A 21,576-nucleotide genomic window follows, 5' to 3' on the forward strand; every position below is an offset into this window, starting at 1 on the left:
TATATACCCACATACATTTGAATGTGTGTATACAGACGTGACTGTATACTCACAAAACAAAATAAAAGCCAGGTGTGTTGGCTTGCACTTGTAATCTGACTATTTGGGAGGCTGAGCGAAGACATTTGTCAAGGGTTTAAGGCCAGCTTAGGCAACACAGTGAGTTCTAACCAGCCTGGGCTGTATCGTAGGACCATGACTCTAAGAAACAAACAAACACCAATCAAAGCAACTGAAAGAAGAAGAGGAAGCAACAGGCATGAGACTTGTTTAAATATCCCATTTTAGATGGGCTTGGATGTTGAAAACGACAAAAATTACCTTTCTAAAGCATTCAGGTTTTTAGGTGTAACTTCAATTTCTTTCCGGTCAAAGGCCTATGAAAATTGTCAAACTTCCTCCATGCAAATATTTGCTAAGACTGCCTTATCATATGACACCAGCTAGAGGATCTTGTACAGAATGGAGTTCTTCCTCTGACATCTGCTTTTGGGAAAGGAGCTTCGTATTAGACAACCACTGCCAGGCAGAACCCTCAAACTCCCTGAAGTGAAAAACTTGTGCCGCCATTTCCATCCCCCGAAAGAGCTCTGGGTCCGGAAACTCTAGGGCAGTCAGCCATTTCCCACTATAGCAGGGTTGGGTGAGAACTCCTTTTTAGGCAAAGCACAAAAAAAAAAAAAAAAAAAAAAAAAAAAAAAAAAAACCCTTGGTCAATAGGGTGGAGCCAGCCTGGGGCAGAAGTATTACTTCACAGTTGCATTGGCTTCTTGTGGCTGCCAATAGAGGCAGCATCTGGCAGCTGTCCTAAAGAGGGAAGAGGGAACTACTAAGGAAGAAAATAACCCAGGGCATAGCAGCTTACACTTCTAATCCCAGCATTAAGGAGACTGAGGCAGGAGGATTGTTGCAAGTTTTATATCAGCAGCTGGTCCCTGGCCAGCTGGCTGCAGAGCAAGACCTTGTCTCAAAAAAACAAAAATAAAAGAAGAAGCTAGTAATGGGTCATGAGAGGTAGAAGCGTATCCAGCCTGGGACCAGAGCTCTGTCTTACAGTCTTGCCCAGTCTGTGGGCTTGGGACACCTCATACTTGTTCTTTACAATGTCGCAGCCATTCCCGAGGAAGCCTTCTCTGTAAGCACTTTTCACATGTTCTTGGCTGTACGTGATTTATTCTGTGTCAGGGGGGTAGGGCGCTGATTGTGTTGGTCGCATGACTGTTGTCTGTCCCTTGGGAATTTGGGAGAGGAAGATTCTGAGTTCGAGGCTAGTCTAGACTTGAACGTGCATATTGAGTTTTAAGCCAGTCCAAGCTACACAGTGAGACTCTCTCTTAACTAAAATCAACCTAAGTGATCTTAGTACGAGGATGTAGAGGTCAGGGGGTCAAAAATTCAGCGTCATCCTCAGTTTCATACTGGTTTCCACGTCAGCCTCAGCTACATAAGGCCCTAGCTAGATAAACAAACAAACAAACAAATAAGTTATGAAATGGGTGTTATAATTACCTCCATTTCTCAGTTGGAAAAAAGGAAAGACGGGAGAAGTGGACCAGTGAGAGCGGTAGAGGAGCCAGGATTCAAACCAGGGCGACGGGCTCCACAAGTCCTGATGGTTTTCACTGATTCCATTCTCCAAACTAAGAACCAAGAGCCCTAACCTTAAGGGAAAGCTTTGCCGGCACAACCGACACTGCGGACCGGCCGTCATCTCGCCTCCTCTCCTGGTAAGTCGTATTTTGGGTTTTCCTTCCTTGAACACAATCAGGCAAATGACAGCAATTCTAAGAGGAGATAAATATAAAAACAAGAAGTGAAACGGGGCAGACACCTGAGCCCCCAGCGCCGCTGCAAGCCCAGAGCCTGCAGAGCCCCTGCAAGGCAGAAAGGGCACGTCCTGTTTAGATAGGCTTTGTTTTGCTACACGGCTGCGTATGCAGCGAAGTGATAGCAGGTCCTGAGGGTCTACGTCGCCTTTGATGAGTTAAGCACACAAAGGCCTACGTTTTGATGTAATCTGATAGCATGTAGTTAAGTCCTAGACAAACTGCAACTGTGCGGAAGTGATAAACCCGACTTCCTGCACAAAGCCGTCTGAGATAACACTTTCCATGGACTGGAAGGGGAAAGAGAGAGAGGAGAGCTGGGCATGATTGCTACAGAATTCAAAAGGAACTATTCTGTCCTTAATAAATAATTTCTTTTTTTTTTTCATGTGGTCCCAGCAACAAAACAGATTACAGCTGGGTGACCCTGTGGTAACTGCGTGTACGATTGATTTGAACTTAAATCCTAGGCAGAGTCGCTCAAGATTCCTCTCCTAATGATATCAGAGCTGAGTCTCAGGTAACTTCTTGGCCCCACAAACTTCACCGAGATGTAGCAAAAATTCAGACGGATGGAACCAAGGCTGCAGGAACTGGCAAGAACACCACAAGGTGGTTTTCTTAATTGAGCCACTAAAGAGGCCTGTTTGGTCTAAATAAACACATGTTGGAATTAATGCCAACTTGCCTGGAGACTGATAGCAGATTCCACATTGCCAAAATGGGGTCAAAGGGGCGATTTCACCGAGTATTTGTGTATGTTGTGTCATATATAAACAACCAGTAAAAGCCAGGTGTGGTGGTAAACATCCAGAATCCCAGTTCTCTGGAGGGAAAAGCAGGAGGATCCGAATTCAAGGCCAGCCTGGGACAGAGGGCAGGACCACATCTCAGAACAACCAAACAACCAGTAAGTGGAGAATGTGCTAACACATCCGCTAATTCCTTCACTAACTAACCTAACTTTTTTTTCATTTAATTTTATTTCAGTACTAATGCTACTTTTTCCACATGTGCCGTATCTCTGCATATGTGTGTATCTGTGTTCGTGGGCATGTGTGTGTACGGGTATATGTGCCCATACATGAGTGCAAACACCAGAGGTCAACCTCAGGTGTCCTTTGATGTCTTTTACCTTGTTTTTTGAAGCAAGGTCTCACAGTGGCCTGTCTCTTTCTCTCCCCATTGCTGATAATACAAACAGGCCACTACATCTGGCTCTTTTATTTGAATGCTGGGGATCAAATTCAGCTTGCCAACTAAGTAACTTCTGCTGCCCCTACACAGCAAATCCTCACTGAGTTCTTACTATGTGCCAGGAAATAGTGGTGAATACAGAAAACAAAAAATCTAAACAAAAAATTTAGAATTTTTCAGCATACATAGGGAGACAAACATTAGGGTAAAATCACAAATAAATGTATAACCCAAACACTATGCAGTCTCTGAAAAGGACAAAATGGTCTGCCTTTGATGAGGGAGCCAGCAGAGACCTAAGCTATGATGCAATCAATGCTCAGGCCTGAATCCTCTAGGCAAGCTAAGAAAGAAGCAAAGAGCTGCAGGGGACAAACTACGACAGGACAGGGAAAGTTGGGAAAGTCTCTGCCTTTGAGGAATCGAATGAATGAAGAGACAGAGGGGATGTCACCAGGCTGGAAAGTCCGGAGAAGCCAAGGCTCACAGGACTTGTAGACCGCATGTAGGAACTGGGGTTTAGTCTTAAGATCTGGTGAACATTCCACTAATCCTCTCCTCTTTTTTAAATGTGTGTGATGTGTTCATGTATGTATGTATGTATGTATATATGTATGTATGGTTGGTTGGTTGCGTGTGTGTATGTGCGTGTGTTCTGATGTGCTTCCACAAATGCACACACCTTTATGTGGAGATCAGAAACTGACAGAGTATCTTCCCTGATCCCTCTCCATACTGCACACTGAGGTCTGGTTTCTCACTTGAATCCAGAGCTTGCTAATTCAGTTCATGTAGCCAGCCAGCTTGCTCCCCTGTCTATACCTCCTGGGTGCCAGGCAGGCTGTCTCACTGCCCGCATTTGAGCCAGCTTCCCAGTTCTGTGTCCCACTAAGTCTGCTACCTCTCTTGGTGTTCTTCTTTCCAAAAAGCATGCAGCGGCTTCGACGTCCTTCGTTTTGAAATCAAATTCCTCCAGGAATTTAGGACATCAAAGTTTTCCACTAAGGTTAAGTCTACCTCTAGGTAGGATGGGGGGGAAATGTAGGGCTATAAAAATGAAGCAATTCAATGACAGGTTATTTTATTATTTTAATGTGATTCGAGAGTTATAGCAGTCTTGCATCTAGGCAGGAGTTTGGTGTCATGGGAGCCATTCTTTCCCATTCTACAAGGGAAGTAATGGTGAGCCTGAAAGCACGCTGTCTTAGCCCAGGTCATGCTCTACATCAAATAGCCGTCTCTGAAGAACAAATGTCTAAGTCGAAGCCTGAGGCCCAGGCTTAGAGCTGACAGTCTGCACAGGTTGTTAAGAGGCCTCTGGTCCATCCCTGCCTCCAAGACCCTCTCACTGAGGCTTCCAGAAAGGGCCCTGGTCTGATTCTGCCTTCCCCCAGTCTCCTGCAGAGACTGCCTTTGTTGACGGTGAAGCTTCTGTATTATACCTTTGGAGATTCCTCTGTTGAAGCCACTGTGCTAGAAAATTGTGGCAATGCTTTCCCAGAAAGCCTGAGAAACCTGGGTGTCCAAAAGCAAATCCTGATACGAGCACTACCATCTTGAGTTTTCTCTGTGGATTGCTATGATTCCCAAGTCGAGACCCCTCTATCCCTGAGAATGTATTCTGTGTGAGGCCCTTAGGCAATCTGTCCCCCACCTCAAGGGATTCCGAATCGCAGAGTGTGAATAGAGGTTTTCTTTTCATGCCAAGACTGCTACCAGTGGCCCCCGAACACTTTCAAGGAAGGTTAAAGACTGAGAATGAACAAACAGCCAAAAGGCCCGACACCTACAGAGGCCATACTACCATTGCTGCTCAGGTTGCTTTGCACATGTGTGTTGGATGTGTGTGCACACATTTCAGTGTGCACAAGTGGAAGCCAGGGGTCAGCCTCAGCTGTCATTTCTTAGGAGCTGTCCACCCTGTTTTTGAGAGAGTCTTTCACTTGGTCTGGAACTTGATAATGAGGCTGACTGCTCACCAAATTCCAGGGATGCTCAGGTCTTTGTTCCCCACTATGCACTAACAAACCAAGGTTGGTTACAGGATTCTGGGTATTGACCTCAGGGCCTTTTGCTTGAATGGCAAACACTGAGTCATCTCCACAGAGCCTCACAGCAGCTTTCTGATCTGATCGAGGAAGTTTATTCAATTGACCTTAGAGCACAATCCTTTACCCGCTCTGAGCCTCAACTTCCCTTTAGAGCAGGGGTTCTCAACCTTCCTAATGCTGCAACCTTCAACACAGTTCCTCATGCTGTGGTAATCCCCCCAAGTTTTGTTGCTACTTCATAACTGTGATTTTTGCTACTGCTTTGAATAATAATGTAAATATCTAGCATGTGGAATATCTGATATGTGACCCCTGTGAAAGGGTCATTTGACCCACAAAAGGGATACAACAGGTTGAGAAACACTGCTTTAGATGATGTCCAGGTCCCCACATGGTTCATAAGTCAAAACATTTGGAGTCTCAACAGAAGTGGCCTTTAATACCACACTCTCTGAAAGAGAAAAGGAGGTGGTGGGGAGAATGGAAGGAAGGAAGGAAGGAAGGAAGGAAGGAAGCAAGGAAGGAAGGAAGAAAAGAAAGAAGGATGGAAGGAAAGAAGGAAGGAAGGAAAGAAGGAGGAAAGAAAGGAAGGAGGAAAGAAAAAAAGGAAATAAATGAGATGAGAGAAAGAAGGCAAGAGAGAATAAACAAGAAAAGAGAAATAATTAATGAACAGAAATGAAGGAAGGTAGGCTGGGGAGGTAATTTCCAATCTTAACTACCTACAATGCCTTGAGGTTTTTGTTGTGAATTGAGGCTTATTTAGCTTTCAAAACACAGCCAGGCAGAGACCACCAATCTGAAATGGGAGACCATCTTGTGTGGCCACTTTTATTTGGGAAATTGAAGAAAATGCCAACAGAAAATTTGATAGAGTCATGCCTTTTCCTCTAAACCTAAAATGCTTTTTATTTGGAGGATTTTTTTTTCGAGACAGGTTTCTCTGTGTAGTCCTGGCTGGCCTGGAACTCAGTCTGTAGACCAGGCTGGCCTCAAACTCAGAAATCCACCTGCCTCTGCCTCCTACGTGCTGAGATTACAGGTGTGTGCCACCACGCCTGGCTAGGATTTTTTTTTTAAGTTGTTGAAATTTGTGAAAAGTGTTTAACCCATCACCTATCAGCCAGTATTTGATAAACACGGTTCTGCTTCTAACAAAGGAACACTCTTGACACAGGTGTTGGAAGATCTGGATCCTAGATCTCCCTATGTCCATGGTGAACAATCTGGCTGCCTGCTTCTAAGAGCAAACTCAACTGAACCCAATGGTTTGAGGGGTTTTCCCAGCTGATCTTCTGCAGATTTTTTTTTTTTTTTTTTTTTTTTTTTTGGTTTTTCAAGACAGGATTTCTCTGTGTAGCCCTGACTGTTCTGGAACTCACTCTATAGACCAGGCTAGCCTCGAACTCAGAAATTCACCTGCCTCTGTCTCGGAAGTGCTGGAATTAAAGGCATGCACCACCATTGCCCGGCTTCTGCAGATATTTCTAATCCGTTAGTGCTTCCATGTCCAAACTGAATTATTTTTGTTAAAAAGGGTTTGTAGGGGTGGTTCTGATGCTAAGGTTCTGTTTCCCAGTTGGTTCTTGATTTGTCAGTAAAGATATCTCCAGGCAGGAGGATGAGGTATTGTGCTGAGTGTACAGATAACTGAGCAGCCACAGCTAAGGACAGATTTAGGGTGCTGAGCTAAGAGTGTTGGGGAGGGCACGCTAGCCGCAGGGGATTAATAATGCCCAGCAACTGAGCCAATAGGGCAAGTTGAAAGTGAGTAACAAGTGTGTCAGTGTTTTTCATGTGCAAATCCAATATTCTCTGGACCAGGCTGGTAGCGCAGTCTTCTCAGAGCTTAGGTAAGGGTAGCAAAAGGTACACACAACAAGGGTTTTTCACATCTTGTTACGAATCACTTACAGGTTGAGTGTGGGGCTTGTCTTCAGCATCACAAGTTAAGGGTTAGTCCAGGCTAGCTAGCAATTCCCTGCCTCAAAGAAAAACATAAAGTCAAGTATTACCCAGTACTTAGGAGGCAGAGGCAGGCAGATCTCTGTGAGTTCAATGCCAACCTATTCTTTTTCTTGGATTTTTTTTTTTTTTTTTGAGACAGGGTTTCTCTGTATAGCCCTGGCTGTCCTGGAACTCACTCCGTAGACCAGGCTGGCCTCAAACTTAGAAATCTGCCTGCCTCTGCCTCCCAGAGTGCTGGAATTACAGGCGTGCGCCACCACCGCCTGACTGCCAACCTATTCTTAATAGTGAGTTCCAGAACAGCAGTGGCTACAAAGTAAGTCTCTGTCAAAAAAAAAAAATAAAAAAGTGGCATAGTTTACAGAACATCTTTTTCCTTTCCTAAAATAATGAGTTTTGGAGCATTAATATCAGAGAAAGTTAAGTGGGGTTAATATTTGCCTAAGAGATGACTTGTTGGGGCAAACCTTGAGCAGCAGATCCTAGGAAATACCACCTGGAGGAGTCCAGTTCTAACATGGCCTGTGAGTACCTACAGGACTGTCAGTCTTCTCAGACTCCGTCCACTCTTAATTAACATAAATCCCAGCATCCTCTGAAGAGGGAACACTTCCTACAGCTAGAGTTCTGCAGTGTCACTTCCCTGAAGCCTTTTCTTCAAACCACATTGTTTTGCTATCTTCTTAACCACTGTCAGCTCTTTTGTTCCAAGTTTCATCCACCCATCAATCCTCCAAAAAGAATGAGGGAAGGAGCTATTGTGTGAGATAAAAATTTTGCCAAATCTTATGAAAACACATTCTTAAAGCATCTCTCATTTCAGAGAAACAAAGTAAAATGTATGAATGGTTTTCTGTTTCAAGACCTAACAAAATGATTCCTGGCTGCAGGGAGGTATTTTAGCCATTATCTACATAAAACAAGTACTGAAACTTTCAACAGAATGAAAATAACTCCATTAGAAAAACAAACCTTGGTTAAGTACCTCCTCTCTAAAAGGCAATGAACTTTGCCTGGGGGCAAGGGTGGGGGGTTAGAGAGAAAAAAGGAACCCCCCCCCCCCCCACACACACACACACACACACACACACACGCAAATTGTTATGCATGCCCCAGGCTACTCTATCCAGGTTTTAAGAACGGCCAGTCTGCGCCACCTTATCTTTTGCCACTTGGGACTGTTGAACACTCGAGTTGTGGCTGTGTTAAATGCTCAGTGGTTGAGAAAATTTATAAGAAAAGAAATAACGATCTGGGGTGCAGTTCCATTGGCCACGTGCTGGCCTAGCATGTAAGAAAAAGTCCTGGGTTTGTTCATCAGCATAGGATACAAATGGGCCTGGGGACAAGCAGTCAGATAGATCAAAAGTTCAAGGTCATCCAAGTTAGAGGGCAACAGGAGACCCAATCTCAAAATGGGAATGGGAGGAGTTGAGCAGAAGGGGAGGAGCTGGAGAGAGAACAGTAGATAAGAGCTCTTACTGTGAAAACATGGATCTGAGTTCAAATCTTCCCTGCTCACATAAAAAGGAGGGCAGGGCTATGGTTATGTGTGTGCATATAAGCCCAGCATTGGGGGGGGGCAAGATGGGCAGATCCCAGGGCCACACTGGCTGTCCAGGATAAAGCAGGAACACCAAGCTTCTGATTCAGTAAAAGTCCTTGATTCAAAGCAGGAAGGTGGAGAGTGATGGCACACTCTCACACAGGTGTACACACCTGCACACACACATGCACAAACATATCAAAGAGTATAAAGAAAAGAGGTCTCATTAACATTTATATGTTGATTATATAGCATATAATATTTTGCATTCAAAGTTCCAATTATATTTTTTATGGTAGCGCTAGTTTAGACTCTTGTCTGGTTAGATAGTAATTTTAGGTAAAGTTCCACCTGAAATTTCCAAATGATTTTGTCTCAAATTGTAATTAGAAACCAAATTCCTGAAAGTGGTGTCTATCTCAATGAAAAAAAAATATTTCTATTAAATTCAATAGGTGAGAATAAAAAGCAAGGGAACATTATAATATAAGATAACATAATTAAAAAGGATCTTCTTATCCATACTTAGAAAAATACAACAGAGACAAAATAGGGGAACTATTATTGTTTGATGACAACCGCCATTGGTGCTGATGTGAGGAAATGAGCCTCTTAATGTGCTACTTGAGAATACAAATTGGCACAAACTCTTTAAAACACAACTTGACTAACAACTATCCAGCTTTAAAAATGTTTGAGATTTTTTTATGCATCTTGGTATTTTACCTGCATGTATGTCTGTGTATCACATGCATGCAGTGCCCATAGAAGAGAGCATTGGATCTGAATGTTACAGACAGTTGTGAGCTGTCATGTGGGTGCTGGGAACAGAACCCTGGTCTTCTGTAAGAGTATTCAGTGTTCTTCACTGATGAACCATCTCACCAGCCCCTCCTATCAAACTTTATGATGTACTTCCTATTTACAATTCCTATATGGGAATATATAGTAGACTGACATATAAGAATCTCTCACAAAGGCTAGATGAAAGAAACTGTTGTAGGATCTCATAAATAATGAGTTGGCCAAAAGTTCATACACTGTAATATATGCTTCCACAAAAAGTGTTGATAGTCTCAATTATTATAACATAAAATTGCAGATGTATAACATCTTAATAAAAAAATCAGTTTGGGAATTTGTTTACTCAAAATTATATAAAATTGTGTTTTCTGCCATCAGATGGAATAAAAGTCTTAATCAATCATTAATTTAATAATAGAGAAAAAGATAAATTTATTTTTCTTGATCATCTGACTTTCAGGGGATGTATGATGGTTAATCCTGGTCACCAACTTGACACATCTGGCAAAAGAGAATATCAGTTGAAGAGCAGCCTCTGTCAGCTTGGCCTGCATGGCATTTTTCTTGATGACTGATGGATGGGAGAGGACCCAGCTGACTACGGCCATTGCAACCCTGGGCAAATGGTCCTTGGTAGTCGACGAAAGCAGGCTAAACGGAAGCAGATGAAGCAAGCCAGTGAGCAGTGTTCCTCCACAGTCTGCACCTCTCTCCCTTCCCTGAGGTCTTGTCCTAGCTTCCTTTCATGATGGACTGCAACCTGTAAACCAAATAGACCCCGTCCTCCCCACGTGCTCTCTGTCAGTGTCCTCTCACACTCAACGTCGGACAAGGGGCCTGTACGTTCACACCAGCAGGATGGACTGAAAAGGGCAAAAGCAAGAAGGCTCTCATGTAAGGACATGCTGCTCACTAAGTTCACGATAAAGGCTGACTATTGTCATCATTATTAGTCGTAATAATTCTTACTCTCCAGGTAGGGCAGAGCGCAGCAGACCAAGGCAGGAAGTTTGCTGAGTGTGAGTCCAGCTAGGACTACATTGTGAAATGTTGTGTAAGATGATGATGACGATGATGACGACGACAATGACGATGATAAATCTGAGCTAAAAGGGATGAAAAATCAATGCACAAAGTGACAACAGGGGAAAAAAGGAGAAAGAGCTATGTAGTAGCTATGAAGCAGTGTAATTAACAGAATTGGGTGAGAAGGAGGAGGAAGAAAAGAAGATGTGGTAGTGGTGGCAGTGAGCTAGACCCCCATAGCCAAATGAACCATGGGACCAGTTTGAGGCTGGAAGACTCATGAGAAACAACAGCTCTGAGGAAAAGATAAATCCAGTTTGATCCTTATAAATGTAAAGGGGCCTAAAAACATCTGAATATTATCGATTGGGCTACTAGATCAGTCCCTCCAAAATTCCCAGGCAAAAAGCCTTTGGGTATCCTCAGTTGAAAGGTGATATAAAAGGTGAATTTTCTCAGCAGAGACCAAGGGCAGGATGGAGGGAAAGCGAAGTCTAGAAGGTTGCTTGATAACCGTTCAGAATGTCAGCACATGGACTTACTTGGAAAAAGGAATCCGGCATCGATCAACTGAGACAAAGCTCTCGGGAAAGGGTCAATCCACTCTGACTGGTGTCCTTACAAAGAGAAAACTGGAACAGAGGCATGTGCTCAGAGAGCAGCACTGGAGGATGGAGGCAGAGATCCCGGCAAGGATTTTAAAGGCGGAGGAACCAAGTGCACAGTCCCGTCGACTCCCTCCTCTGACCTCCAGTGACAGCAGCTGGAGAAAGCCAGAAAAATGTGACAGCACCAAGTCAGAAAACAAAACCAAAAACCTTCAAAGGTCACAGCTGACAAGTGTGACGAAGAAAAAAATGGCTCTGGTAATGGAGTCATCGGCGGCCTTGAGAAGAACAGGCTATAAGAGTACAAGTGGAAACCAGATGGCTAGGAAGAAGAAAGTCAAATTTTGCAAAACTCTGTGGAAGGTAAGAGGAATTGAAATGGAGTTAGTGCGGGATTACTGTGTTGTGTTCTTTCCCCGCCCTTCCTACTTCCGTAGGCACAGTCTCGAGGTGTTGCCCAGGCTGACTTTGAACCCCTGATCTCAAGTCATCCTTCTATTTAAGCTTATGTAGTTGTGGCTACGGGTGCATGTTGTCATGCTTGTCTCTGTGTAACTACTTCATGGTGAGGGCAAATGACTGCTGGAAGACTAAGGTTGCTTGCCCTTTGAGAAAGGGTTTCACATCGCTGAGGGCAGCCTCAAACTGTGACACTTCTGCCTCTACCCCCAAGTTCTGGGATTACAGATATGGGCCACCATAAGCAGCTGAGCCAAGGCTTGAGGAGAAGATGCCAAAGAGAATCACAAGGAAGGAAAAGAGAGTTTTCTGGAGCATCCTCTTCTTCCATTCCCCAGCTACGGCATGCGTGTCGCGCTCTAACCTGGATCTGTTTGAGCCAGAGACCACAAGTCTTCAGGGATATGTAAAGTAGGTATGTAAATTATCTGTGCCCCAATATAATAATTACAGATTTGTGTTATAAACATGGAGGTAGAATTCTAATTCACTAGCCTTATCTATTCTCAAGACCCTAGGAGTTCTCTGAGTTCTATCAAGCTTATGTCAAGACCTGAAGAACAACAGTTTACATCTCTGCCTGCTCAAGCCATTTCCTGCTGGGACCTGTGAGAAAGGCACTAGAGCTCAAGTGACAATTCCCTACTGTAACTATCTGCCTTTGGGCCATTGTCCCATTGCTAGTACCAAAATCTAAGAGAAAGGCTGATATTTTACAAACTACTAATAAACATCCAGTAGCTGGCAGGCACTGTCCTGAGTAATGAGGTCAGAACAGCTGTGGTAGTTTCTAAAAAACATTTTAAAAATATTTTACAATCATTTCTTCAAACAATAGAGCCTAACTCCTCTTCCTTTCAATGCTGGCCAGGCCTAATGACTCACTCCTGACAAGCAGATACAGCAAAGGCCATGTTTGACTTCTGAGAATAGGCCATAAAAGTCAAGGAATCCATCTTCCTCTTTTCCCAGTAATGAACCACTTGCTCTAAGGAAACCAGTTACCGTATCATAGGGATACTCAAGTAGCTCTGTGGTCATGGCCATGTGGTAATCCAACAGCACGAAAATGTGCCATCCTGGAAGCCCTTCAGATACCTGCAGCCTCAGCCAACATCTTGACTGACTTCATGACAGACCCCGAAGGCACAACCACCCAGGCCAACAATTCCCAACCTACAGGGGTTATTGAATGTCTGGTTCTTTGTTTAATAAAATAAAATATAATAAGATAAAAGCTAACACATTGGAATTGGACAAAACAAGCAAACAGAGGGGAAAGAGCCCAAGAGAAGGCACAAGAAACAGACCCACTCATTCTCGCACTCAGGACAAAACAACACTAATCTGGAAGCCATAATACATACACAGAGGACCTGGTACAGACCAGTGCAGGCCCTGTGCATGCTGCCTTGTGAGGAGGTCTCAGTGAGCTCATATGAGCCTTGCCCAGCTGATTCAGAGGGCCTAGTTTTTTTGGTGTCTTCCATCCCCTCTGGTTCTTAAATTCTTTCCACCTCTTCAAGGGATTCTCTAAGCCCCGAGGGGAGGGGTTTTATGGAGACATCCCATTTAGAGCTGAGTGTTCCAGATCTCTCACTCTGCATAACGGCTACCTGTGAATTTCTGTATTGGTTGCATCCAGCTGCAGGAGGCCTCTGCTCTAACGCCTGCTGAGCAAAGCCATGGATGCATCTGCTTCTTTGGCTTGAGTCATCTGGTGTTGTCTTAACTCACTAAATTCTGAGGTAATTTATTAGACAGGAGTAGACACACCAAGAGATGAGATAAACATGGTCCTTGTCCTCATTCTGGCAACAGATAATAATAACCTGTTACTGAACAAATGTAGAAAGAATGTGAGTGATGCTATCCAGCAAATACTGAAAGGAAGGAAGAGTAAAGCAGGGATGGGGGCAGCAAGAAACAGGGAAATGGCAGAAAATGAAAATAATCAAATAAACACCAACAGAGTCTACATGGTTCAAAGTTTCGCAGTATTTACGACCTGGTCTATTTGATTCTAATATCACAATCTAAAACATTAGGACTTCCTGCCAACACCAAGTGGGTGGGTTTTGTTGTGTCAACTATATTGGTTGTGACTAGAAAATTGCTTTGGAGTTATTTTGTCGCCAGAAAGTGGGATGGCGTTTTATTATGACAAGCAAAGAGGTTGCCCCATGGTCGTGGGCTCTGGAGCTGTAAAATCCAGTGTGTTCGGGTCAGTGGTAAAACATCACGGCCAAGGCAACTTATAAAAGAAAGCGTTTAACCTGGGGCTTCTAGTTTGCATTCCATTAGAGCAAAGACATGGTGGTGGGAACAGCTGAGAGCTTACATCTCGATCCACAAATAGGAGGCAGAGGTACAGAAGTGGCACAGGTCCACCCTAGCAACGCACCTCCTCCAATGAGGCCACACCCTCTAATCCTTCCCAAACAGTTCCACCAACTGGGGGATCAAGTATTCAAATACCTGAGCCTGTGAGGGCCGTTCTCATTCATGCTACCACACACGGCAGCCCAAACGTCCCACTAACTTTGGCAAATGGCATGCAGAAACTAACGTGTGTGTGTGTGTGTGTGTGTGTGTGTGTGTGTGTGTGTGTAGGGGGGTCCAGGAAGAGAGAGAGAGACGCAGAGGCAGATTGATAGATAAGGACCAAATGGACTGGAGGGTTGCACACCATGAGGCTGGCGATGCCTCCTTTTACTTACGCTAATTGGCTGAGCAGCTCTGGTCTCTGAATGCAACCAATCTCCGATAGATCATCCGTGGTCTCCTGCCTGCAGCTTGTGCCCTGCCCCACTTGTGAAACCTAAGGAGTCTTCTCTGCAGTCACCTCCCCACTTCCCTGCCTTTCCCCATTCCGGGGAGCAACCTTCCGCTGTCCAATTGCGCAGACCTTTCCATCGCTGCCCTCTTTCCATCCGTGTGGATAAAAGCCTGATGTCCTTGTGTAGCTTGCGCTTTCAGCCTCCAAAACCCTTCACCAAGTCATTCTGTCCACTTGGAAGCCCAACCCTCCACTCATCTAACTTGTTTTATTCTTGCTTCACAATAGTCTTCAGTGGGTTCTTCCCTCTCTCCCTCTCTCTCTCTCTCTCTCTCCTCTCTCTCTCTCTCTCTCTCCTCCCTCTCTCTCTCTCTCTCTCTCTCTCTCTCTCTCTCTCTCTCTCACACACACACACACACACACACACACCCTTCACTCAATATAAACTACAGCTAGAAGGCTAGACGGCTTGGCTTTTGGATTCTTTATCTCGCGTATGGTCAGGTTTGGAATCTTGAGGTACTTCCCACTGCTTCCCGTTGTCTTTAAGATATAGGCACACACAGTTACCACAAACTGACCTCGTCTGCCCCCACCCCAGACCAATTCTGTGCTACCTCTTTGTTCTCGGTGTTTCTGTCACAGGGGGACAGCTTTCAGTTCCCTAAAAGTGCCATGCCCCACAGCCTCAACGTCCCACGCTTGCTGTGTGTGCCTCTCACCCAATCCACTGCCTTTGCCAAAACAAACTCCCGTCCATCTCTCTAGACTCAGATCGAACCTCAGCTCCAAATGCAAAATAACCTCCAACCTCCGAAGACCAGGCCCTGACCACCAGCATCACTCATGTTCTCGCTGACTTCTCTGTGCCTCCTGCCACTGGCCTGATGCCCTAAGTATGTTAAGTGTCTTCATTAGGGTTTCCATTGCTGTGATGATGAAACACCATGACCGAAGCAGCCTGGGGAAGAGAGGGTTTGTTTGGCTCACACTTCCGCGTCCCTGTGCATCTTCAAAGGAAGTCAGGATGGTAGGAAGCCACACAGGGCAGGAAGCTGGGGGCAAGAACTGATGCAGAGGGCATGGAGCCACATTGCTTCCTGGCTTGCTCCCCATGGTTTGTTCAGCCTGCTTTCTAATAGAACCCCAGAACCGCCAGCTCAGGGATGCCACCACCCAAAGTGGGCTGAGCCCTCACTCAATCAATCACTGAATAAGAAAATGCCCCCCACAGGAATGCTTACAATCTGATCTTGGGAGGGAATTTTCTTAATTGAGGCCCCCTCCTCTCTGAAGACGCTAGCTTGTGTCAAGCTGACAAAAAACTATCCAGGACACTAAGGAATATATAATCATTTGAGGGCAGAAAGATTGGCTATGTGGTTATGGCCTATGAATTCTGTAAGAGCTGGTCAACAAAATTTGGAATTACAGAAGGAAAAAGAAATCAGGCAAGGAGAAAAGTGAAAGGGAAATGGCAGAGGAGGAGGAAAATAATAAACTGCTAACAAAATCTAGATGGTCCAAAGCCTAGTGGTATTGTAGCATAGCACATCTGATTCTCAGTATCTTCAAAGGTATGCTGTTTTTCTTGAAGCCTATAGTCATCTCCTCCTGTCTCTTCTACCTGTGTGGGTTAGGAATACATTGAACTGACCCATGGGTTTCATTGAGGAGGGCTTTAGTTTTTCTCTTGTATCTAAAGTCTTCAAATCTGACTGAAGACACCGTCTAAGGAAGAGGCCTCACACCACCCTGTAGCTTCTTTCCCCAGTCACTCTTGGTGCCTGGCTCTCTTCCTCCACAGTGGGGGGGGGGGGGGGCACCCCACTCACAGCGTCCACATTTCCAGGCAGGAAGAAGCGGAAGTGTAAAGGACAGAACACATGTGCCAATTGCACTCTTCGTTTTGTTAAGAAAACAATAGCTTTCCTGGACGCGCCCCACACAGGAAGCTTCCACTTATCTCTCACTGACCAGACCTGGACTGTGAACATTCCAGATTTACGAGGTTCGGAGAGATGCTTGCTCTGAAAAGGGTGTGTGCACAACCCCGAGCACGGCCAGAGCTCTGGTAGTGAGCAAGGCAGGCCCGTTGTGAGTGTGTACTACACTGCTGCCTCAGGCAGACACGCCAACTCAATTCCAAAGCTTAGCTCATCTTAGAAGCTTACAAGGGAATGATCACTTCTCAAACTTAGATTTTGTTTTCTGTACCTCAAAGATGCAGGCTCTGTGAGTGTTTACATGCATCTGTGTGTGTGTGTGTGTGTGTGTGTGTGTGTGTGTGTGTATGTATGTGTGTGTGTGTGTGTTTCTAAGCCAAACAAATAAAAAATGGAAGTATTCCATCAAATAAATGGTGGTCGGTATATCTGTAACTCATTTCTATCTATTTAAATCAAATGTGGAAGAGCTTTCTGCCTTGAAATATTGCTCCTGTTACCGTTCACACTTGGTCTTAAGAATCCCCTTTCAGGAAGGTGGCTCAGGAGGAAACTTGGGAACGTGTTTAAGGCATGTTGCTTAGAAGTGTTTCTCTTTGAGTGGGTAGCTTCCTTGCCATTCTTCATGCAGATACTTGTTTAGCTAGGAAGAGAACAAGGAAGACTCTCCATTGGTCAACTATGCCGTGAGCTAAGAAGTCAGAACGCAATACAAGAGTTCAGTAAGATGTTCAGTATAGCCCTCAAGGTGCAAACCTGAAGACCTGAGTTCCAACCCTGGAACTCACATAAAGGTGCAAGGAGAGAAGTGACTTCATAAATTATCCTCCAATCTATGTGTGCGCGTGCACACACACACACACACACACTTACCTATAATAATGATAATAGTAATTATTTTTAATCAAGAGTACTAGGAATGAACCAAGGTAGCTAGCGCTCAGTGGTAGAGGGCTTCCCTGGCATATGTGAAAAGTTCTTGGTTGAGTTCGAAGCACCACACCCTCTTAAAAAAAAAAAGAGGTGAAATCATTTATGAGGGGAGAGGTTTTCTCAGCAAGGAAATGATACATTTGTAACACACACAAGAGTTGATGAAGGATGAAGCAAAGATGATAGCAAACAGGACATGCCTTCACGGGAGGAACTAGTTTTCAGCTGGTGTCATCGCCTTGATTAACTCAGGTCATCAAACGTTTAGTGGCCAATCCCTCTGTGCCAGGAATTCCAGTGGAGGAGACCGGCCACTCTTCTCTGCCTTGCTGAGGGAAGGAGGGTGGGGAGCAGGGGTGAGGGGGGGAGGGATGTAAATTTTTCAAGACAAAACTTTGTAGGACACATAAGCACTTTATAAATAAAGATATCATGGTCTGGAAAACCAAACCACTCTTTCTTGTTATCGGTTGTTATGACTGACTCTAACATCTCTCCTACTGTTTTCACGCTTTGAACACTTATTTCCTAGCTGATGGAGCGACTGCAGGAGGATGTGTAACTGTTAGGAGAAGGGGCCTAGCAGTGGAAGCAGACTTCTGGAGCTGGGTCTTTGGAGGCCACAGCCAGCCCCTATTTCCTGATGCACTCATGGCTTGCTGGTCCTCCATGATGTAACCTCATGCACACATTCCCACTGCCGTGATATGAACTACCCCACCAGGCCTTCCTCTCCCCAAAAGGACCAAAATCCTCTTAAAACATAAGCCAAAACGAGTTCTTCCTTCCTTCAGTTGTTTCTGTCCATGGCAACAGTGTGATTTCCATGGCGACAGCAGGACGAGTGTAGTTAACATGTAAGTTAACTAAAGACAAGAGGCTAGATCTTCTTCATAGCCTTAGCAGAACAAGCCCAAAACATTGCCCAGGAAAGAGTCCATCGCATATCAGGGCAGTTCCTCTGTTACAAAATGGACGTGATTTCCATGTTGTTGCTATTGTTTTGTTTGATTTTTGAAACTGATTTACCAAGTGCAAAAGTCAAGTTGTGCAAAAAAAAAAAAAGTCTCTGACTCTCAGATGTGTGGTAGCTGTGTTTGTTGTCACCAAGCATATACCAGCTGAATGGCTGAAAATTCCTCTCCATGATGTCTATGCTTCTACCCAGTGCTGGTCCCCTCCTCTGCTCCCAGGGATGTCTCTGTCCGAGGCTTCTTACCACGCATGCTTGTCTTGTGTTTGCCCCATAACACGTGGTTCTGGGAGACTCTGTTGTGACATCAGATGTTATTGCTCACAAATGTTTCAATAAGGGACAGAAAATGGGTAGTGATGTTCACGGCCTGTCAGGAATGAAAAGGTCTGGTCAGAGAGATGGCTCAGTGGTTAAGAGCACTGACTGCTCTTCCAGAGGACCTGGGTTCAAATCCCAGCAACCACATGTCAGTTCACAACTAACAGTTACTCCAGTTCCAGGAGATCTGACATCCTCACACAGACACACATGCCAGCCAAACACATCAATGCACATTAAAAAAATAAATAAATCAAGTTCATTTCTTTCTGATCTTGACCAATTTTTCATTCCTTAGTGAATTGTTCATTTCCCATTCAATTGTAAGATTTCTGTTGTCGTTGACATCCGGTTTTACTCTGTGGTGGTCAGATAGGATGCAGGATGTTGTTTTCAATGTTCTTGTATCTGTTGAGATTTGCATTTGTTTATTTGTTTTTCGAGACAGCGTTTCTCTGAGTAGTTCTAGCTGTCCTGGAACTCACTCTGTAAAACAGACTGGCCTCAAACTCAGAGATCTACCTGCCTCTGCCTCCCGAGTGCTGGGATTAAACTCATGTACCACCAATGCCCGGCTGAGACTTGCTTTATTTTCAAGTGTGTGGTCAATTTTGGAGAAAGTTCCTTAAGGTACAGAGAAGAAGGTATAAATTTTTGTGTTTGAGTGAAATATTCTGTAAATATCTATTAGGCCTATTCTGCTTTTAAAATCAGTTAGCTTCAACATTTCTCTGTTCAGTTTTAGTTTGGATGACTTGTGTATTGATGAGGGCAGAGTATTGAAGTCTTCCACTACTGGTGTGTGAGAGTCAATATGTGATTTAAGCTGTAGTAGTGTTTCTTTTATGAACTTGGGTTCCCTTGTGTTTGGTGAATAGATATTATTGGAATGTTTTCTTGGTTGATTTTTTTCCCCTTGAATACATAGTGTCCTTCTCTATCTCTTCTAAGTAGCTTTTGGTTGAAGTCTTTTTGTCAGAAGTCTTTTTGTCAGCTTGATTCTTAGGTGCATTTGCCTGGAATATCTTTATCCTTTTACCCTGCTGGAGAGATGGTTCAGCAGTTAAGAGCACTGACTGCTTTTCCAGAGGTCCTGAGTTCAATTCCCAGCAACCACATGGTGTCTCACAATCATCCGAAATACAATCTGATGCCCTCTTCTGGTGTGTCCTGAGAGGGACAGTGTACACACACATACCCTTTTACCCTGAGGTGATGTTTGTTCTTGATGTTAAGATGTGTTTGGTTCTTGGATGCAGCAGAAGGATGGATCCTGTTTTCACATCCATTCTGTTGGTGTGATTTTTTTTTTATTGGGGAATGAGACCATTGGTGTTAGGTGATACCAATGATCAGTGTTTGTTAATTCCTGTGATTTTGTTGTGGTGTGTGTGTGTGTGTGTGTGTGTGTGTACCCTCTTTTGACTTGCTGGTCTGGGATTTTTTGTTGTTGTTGTTTCTCATGTTTTCATGGGTGTGATTAACCTCTTTAGGTTAAAGGGGGTTGTTTGTTTTTGTTGTCTATCATCTTCTGTAGGGCTGGGTTCATAGATAGATTTTGCTTAAATTTGGGCTTAGCATGAATATCTTATTTTCTCCATCTACTGTGATTGAAAGTTTTGTTGGATATAGTAGTCTAGGCTGGCATTGTGGTCTCTTACAGTCTATAGAATATCTCCCCAGGCCCTCCAGCTTTTAGAGTCTCCACTGAGAGGACAGGTGTAATTCTAATAGGTTTGCCTTTATGTTACTTGGTCTTTTTTCTCTTGCATATTTTAATACTGTCTTTGTTCTATGCATTTGGTGTTTTGATTTTATGTGCTGAGGGGAATTCTTTTCTGATCCCAACTATTTGGTGTTCTTTGTACTCCTTGTATTTGACACGTATCTCCTTCTTTAGGTTAGGGAAATTTTCTTCTGTGATTCTGTTGAAAATATTTTCTTTGCCTTTGACCTGGATTTCTTCTCCTTCCTGTATTCCTATTATTCTTAGTTTATGCCTTTTCATAATTACTCAGATTTCCTGGATGTTTTTTGCAGAGGATTTTTTTTTCAGATTTAACATTTTTCTTTGACAGAGGTATTTTTTGTTTCTTCCATCCTAACATTAATGCCTAAGAGTCTCCCTTCTGTCTCTTGTATTCTGTTGATGAGGCTTGCCTCTGAGGTTACTGTCAAGTTTCTAAATTTTTCATTTCCATATTTTACTCAGTTTGGGTTTTCTTTATTGATTCTATTTTCACTTTCAGATCTTAAAATTTTTTTATTCACTTCCTGTTTGTGTCTGTGTGTGTGTGTGTGTGTTTGTGCATGCGTGCATGTGTTTATTGACAGATTTCTTTAAGCTATTTATTAATTTCCTCTTTAAGGACATCTATCATATTCATAAAGACTATTTTAAGGTCTTTGTCTTGTGTTTAAGCTATGTTGCAATACTCAGGGCCTGTCACAGTAGGGTTGCTGGTTCTGGTGGAGACACATTATCCTGGCTGTTATTGACTGTATTTTTATGTTGGTATATAGGCAGCTAGGTTTGGGAAGTCTATAATTCTAGGTGCTGATATCTGGTCTTGTCTTCGTTGGGTAGGTGTTTTGCTTCTTGGTTTCTATTGCCCTCTCTGGTTCTTAGGAGGGTGTGAAAGATGTGTTTTGCCTGGTAAGACATCCTTCTTTGATCCTGATAGGGGTGGTCAATGGGGATTCTGGTTAAAATGTGCTTCTAGGTATTGGGAGCTGACACCTTTGAATGGTGATGGACTGGGGGAAGCTGGGGAGGTTCACAGGAGGGAAGAAAGCAGGGTGTTCCACAAGGATCTTCTTAGTTTCCTGAGAGTAGAGACAGAGAATAAGGCGACCACAACATGTAGTCAGCTACAACCCTGGGGGGATGAGACTGGGGACTGGATATGGAGGGGATGGAGAGTGACAATCTGAAGCTCCCTTACCTGCTTCACTGGCCTGCTTGCTCCGGTGGCAGGCTTGGCTGGTGGGTTTCCAGAGAAAACCTGCTAGTTGGGAGCCAGGATAACAGGATGAGTAGGAAGATGGCTGAGGAGATCTGTGTGATCAGCTGGAGGTGGGAGCAGAGGAGGGGGAGGTGTCGGCAGGTGGTCCGGGAGGTGGGGGTGAGACTGGAATT

General features: G+C 44.1%; 1 long non-coding RNA gene across 4 annotated transcripts; it reads left to right on the forward strand.

The window, feature by feature from the left end:
- The first annotated feature begins 787 nt into the window (after positions 1–787).
- On the forward strand, positions 788–14,212 carry LOC127687709 (uncharacterized). 4 transcript variants are annotated; one of them, XR_007978489.1, is made up of 6 exons: positions 788–1,135; positions 1,523–1,727; positions 2,226–2,736; positions 9,853–11,389; positions 11,700–11,900; positions 11,997–14,212. It is a non-coding gene; the product is annotated as an uncharacterized LOC127687709 (long non-coding RNA). The 4 variants fall into 4 exon arrangements; XR_007978486.1 differs by having other exon boundaries at positions 9,853–11,900; XR_007978490.1 differs by having other exon boundaries at positions 2,297–2,736; positions 9,853–11,900.
- Positions 14,213–21,576: the final 7,364 nt, after the last annotated feature.

This window comes from Apodemus sylvaticus, chromosome 1 (genome assembly GCF_947179515.1).
Source record: "Apodemus sylvaticus chromosome 1, mApoSyl1.1, whole genome shotgun sequence".
Taxonomy (NCBI): Eukaryota; Metazoa; Chordata; class Mammalia; order Rodentia; family Muridae; genus Apodemus; species Apodemus sylvaticus.